The 4487-nt window shown below is 37.5% G+C and overlaps 1 pseudogene across 2 annotated transcripts; it reads right to left on the bottom strand.

Moving 5' to 3' along the window:
* Window positions 1-249: 249 nt before the first annotated feature.
* Window positions 250-1176, bottom strand: LOC149579975 (UDP-glucose 4-epimerase GEPI48 pseudogene; annotated as a pseudogene). 2 transcript variants are annotated; one of them, XR_016359777.1, is made up of 2 exons: window positions 943-1176; window positions 250-852 (listed from the first exon to the last, which is right to left on the bottom strand). The product of XR_016359777.1 is annotated as a UDP-glucose 4-epimerase GEPI48 pseudogene, transcript variant X2 (transcript). The 2 variants fall into 2 exon arrangements; XR_016359775.1 differs by having other exon boundaries at window positions 973-1167.
* Window positions 1177-4487: the final 3311 nt, after the last annotated feature.

Below are 4487 nucleotides of genomic sequence, written 5' to 3'. Positions count from 1 at the left end.
CTCTACATTAACAACTAACAATATTCGCTGTAATGGTAATAAGTGACGAGCTAAACGCCCGATGCAGTTTAACATACTGCACTGCAATAGTAAACTTCAATGTGCGTATGGTAAGGTTGTGGTCTAGCGTACATATTACCCTTAACTAATGGTAGCTAAGGAAATGGCAAAGTTGTGGATATCCATCATTTAATGTATTAGCGGGTAACCCATGTCTACAAATTTTTTAATTCCTGAAGAAAAATGAGGAAAACAAGGTGAGGTTATGATATAAGAATTATGGAATACTTTCCAGCATAAGACTTCTTTGGGGGAGTTTTTAAAATTCCCAAGTGAAAAAGAAAAAAGGTGTATCGGGACGGTTATAGATTACGCTATTCGAGACACAATTTCACAATTTCTACAAGTTTGTAATACAACATCTCTGCCAAAAGTATATATGATACTCCATTCTGAGTTCTGACCATCTCTCCTACTCTTGGAAGCATCACCCAGCATGCCCATGTACAAATAAAGAAAATTGAAGCAAAGTATACCTCAAAAACAAAGCATGCACCAAAAAGTAAAAATTAAAATGCATCCCAAGAATTCAGCTCCGTATGCCCTTGTAAACTACTGTCCATACAAAATGGAAATAAACCTGGTGGAAAGTGAGATTGCCACCATATTTTCCAGCCAGTTGAACAACTCTTTCAATAGCTTCTTCACATGAGTCCAGATTATCAATCATAGCTACTCTGTAGCCACCCAGCAACAATTGCAAAGTTGTGTGACTGCCAATATAACCTGCACCACCGGTCACAAGAATACTCTTGCTCTTCTCTTCTCCTCCATTCCGGTCCATCTTTCACACTACAGCAAAACAAATATTGCAGCTGGTTGAATCTAAGTCACCCAAAAACGTCTACAGAGTACAGACCAAATAATCTACAGAGTACAGACCAAATTTCAAACGTCTAACAGAGTACAGACCAAATAATCTACGGAGCAACAAGCCAGACAAATATACTTCACGCTAATTCCAATTATCTGATTGATTACAGACAGTTCAGAGCATTTCAATGCTTCAAAGTTAGAAGACTGGTAGATAATTTCCAATGCAACATCGAATAAAGTGGAGTGAATTAAAAATCACGAGAATAATTGTAGTGTTAATTAAAACCTAAAAAGATTGTACACAAAATGTGGTTTACTTCATTTTGATATGATATGATATGATATGATAGATTTTAATGACGTCCACGAGACTAAAGTAGTCTATGGGACCCATGCCATCACCCCCCGAGTCAGGAGCAGAACTAGTGAGTTGTAAAGTTTTGGTTAACTTGTCTCTCCTTCTCTGAAGTTTGGTAATCAAATCTGCTGCTCTCTTCACTTGATCTTTCTCGAATAAATAGTTGAAGTCCTTGTTCTGCAGTATTTTTGTATAACCAAATCTGATGTCATTGTAAGCCAGGCACTCCTTGACAAAGTGTTGCTCTGTCTCAATTGTTCTCATATTACAAAATAAACATGTTATGTCTGCCCACTCTTCCTTTGGAACTTGCCACCGACCAGTTTCACATCGCAGCTGATGTGAACTAGTTCTAAGTTGTGCCATCAACATTTTTGCTTTCCAGTTAATAGGTGCTCTTATATAAGCCTTTTCATCATGACTAAAAGTGGGATTAAATTCTTTAATGTAATAAAAAAAATTCCGCCCTATGTGTCTTGTCCACAGAATATTGCAGAATTTTTCATTGACAAACTTCTTTATTTCTGTAATGTTATCCGGGCAAGTTTGGATGTTGATATCCCATTTTCGCATCCATTTGTCATTTTGCTTCATCCATGTGCTTTTCTGCCTCACAAGTTTTTCCTCTATGATCAACTTGGGCCAACGATGTGTTTCCAGACTTTGGGTTTTCTTTAAATAGCTTATCATTCAGACCAAAGCAACGGCTTCTAATGGAAAGGAACCCACCTCCGCCAAAAGGATCTCATACGGAACTGTGGTCTTGACTTTAAGATTACATGTGATGAAGTGTTTTTGAATTCTTTCTACTTGCCGCCATTTCTATTTGAACATACTACCTCTCCACACTTCACATCCGTATAGAATAACCGGAGTGACCAGCAAACCAAAAAGAGTTTTCATGGTCGTCCAATCCCATAATTCTACGTTCCTGCACTTGTTTTGTAAAGAGTATAATGCCTTCCAACCCCCTTGGATCCTTTTTGATCTGCAAGTATCCCAATTGAGTTTGTTATGAAAATCGATGCCCAATTATTTGTACTCTTCCGCAATCTCAAGTGGGCTATTTTCAAACAGAAACTCGTCTTGTATGCCCCTATTCTTCTTCAGCAAAAAGATCATAATTTTGGTTTTGTTAGTGTTAACTTGCATTCCTATTTCATGACAAAATTTTTCTAGTGTTATCAAGTGCTCTTTCAAACCTTTAGCTGTTCTAGCAAGAATTATGAGATCATCTGCATATAAGAGCAATCTTATCACAAAGTGGGCTAGCTGCACCCCCTCACTATTGGTCTTGTTTATCCACTCCTCTAACTTGTCAATATAGAGCCCGAATAATGTTGGAGATAGAGGACACCCTTGCTTAACCTCGATATTGCTGTCAAAATCTTCTGATAGCCCTTCTGTCGTTCTGATTTTAGCTTTGTCCTGCTCATATAATCTGTAAACCACTGACCTAAGTTCTTTAGGAACTTCCAACTCTTCCATTATATCCCATAATTTATTACGTGGCACTGTGTCAAATGCTTTTTTTAAGTCCACGAAACAACAAAAAGTCTCGTTCCCCGAAGTGTCCCAAACTTTCTCAATCAAGTGTCTAAGAGTGATGTCGTGATCTATAATAGAGTGTTTCAGTCTAAAACCTGCTTGCCCTTTTGCATGTTTGCCTTTTGTTTCAGCCCAGTTGCTGATTTTTTGTTCTACCAAGTTGCCAAATAACTTGCCAAATAGTGGATTGATCATGATGGTTCAGTAATTAGAAGGATTGTTTATATCTCCACTTTTGTGGAGTGGGATCACCACACTTGTTGTCCATTTTACAGGAAAACTTTCTCTATTGACACTGTTGAAAATTTTAGTGATGTGTGGTGTGAGGGTTTCAGCACCCCATTTTAAGTATTTAGCTTGAAGCCCATCTATATCTTGCGCTTTACCAGCAACTAACCTCCTTATGCCTTGAATAATATCCTTTTCGCTGAATAACTCCCCTGTAGTCTCTGTTTCCATGGTTCTACGTTCTCCTAGATCACACTTGTAGAGAGTCTTGACATATTCCAGCCATTTGGTTCCTGTTATGTTGTTCTCTATCTAAGTTTTTCTCTGCTGAAGCTCTTTCCAAAACTTTCTGGGGCTGTTTTTACCAAGATTAATCAACTCGATTCTTCTCTTGTTTACATACTCTTCTTTCTTCTTTTTAATTAGCTGATCATACTCCTTTCTACATTCTCTATTTATGTTCTTTTTCCAAAAAAAATTTGCTGTTTTGCATTCCTCATCAAACCACAGATTGGCCGGAAAAGTGTTATTGGCTTCTCTTATGGCCCTAGATCTTTTACACTCCTCCAGTGCTTTAATGATAGTGAGAACAAGATTATACTTGTCCATGAAATGTTGTTTATCAAACTTGGGATGGTTTCTCAGAACCCTAGACAGCCGCAAAAGAGAGTCTTGGAAAGTAGCATGGTTTTCTTGTGTCATTAAAACTTTGCCAATCGGAATCATCTTCCTCTTTTGTAAAGGTTTTGGGAGAATATGTTGATATTTAAAGTGAGTGGCCACCCTTATCAAGATGGGGTTATGATCAGATTTTAGCTCCATGGGGCAAACCTCTATCTCAAAGTTAATTATCTTTGCAACATATTCTTGTGAGCATATTACATAATCAACAACACTTTGTCCATTGTATCTTTTGCATGTGATTCCACCTGATTTAGGCCACTTTTCCAAACCATTACATATGACCATGTTATATAGGCAGCATAAGCCTAGTAATTCAGCACCAAAATGATTAATCTTTCCCATGCTATCCTGTGAAGATCTTTCCCATTTTTGTGTCCCTTCTTCTTCAAGCCAAATTGGGTCTCTGCTTTCATTGTAACTCTCCTTAAGATTGAGAGTTTGGTTGTTTGTTGTTCTAGCATTGAAATCCCCTATTATTATTATTTCCCCTAAAGAGCTAAAGGGTGCTATGTCTTTTTTGAGTGTAGCAAACGAGTCTTCTCGATCCAATCTATGTTTTTTATACATTTTTGAGCCTTTTGGGGCAAAGTAACAGACAACCACCCTTGTAAAAATCTGATTCTCTATTATTTTTATCCAAATATACTGCTTGTTTACATCTTCTTTCTCTAAGTTTACAAATCTGCTCCAAGTTTCTTTTATTAGAACGGTGATGCCTCCATGCCCTTTACCATTATCTATCTTTTCATTCCACAGTGATACCTTCTTATACCCTTCAAAATCTGGAACCCTA

The sequence above is a fragment of the Cupressus sempervirens genome, chromosome 1 (genome assembly GCF_028749045.1).
Source record: "Cupressus sempervirens isolate cs-2001-9-10 chromosome 1, ASM2874904v1, whole genome shotgun sequence".
NCBI lineage: Eukaryota > Viridiplantae > Streptophyta > Pinopsida > Cupressales > Cupressaceae > Cupressus > Cupressus sempervirens.
Note: the sequence above shows the minus strand (reverse complement) of the source record. Positions and strands in the feature narration are given on the sequence as shown.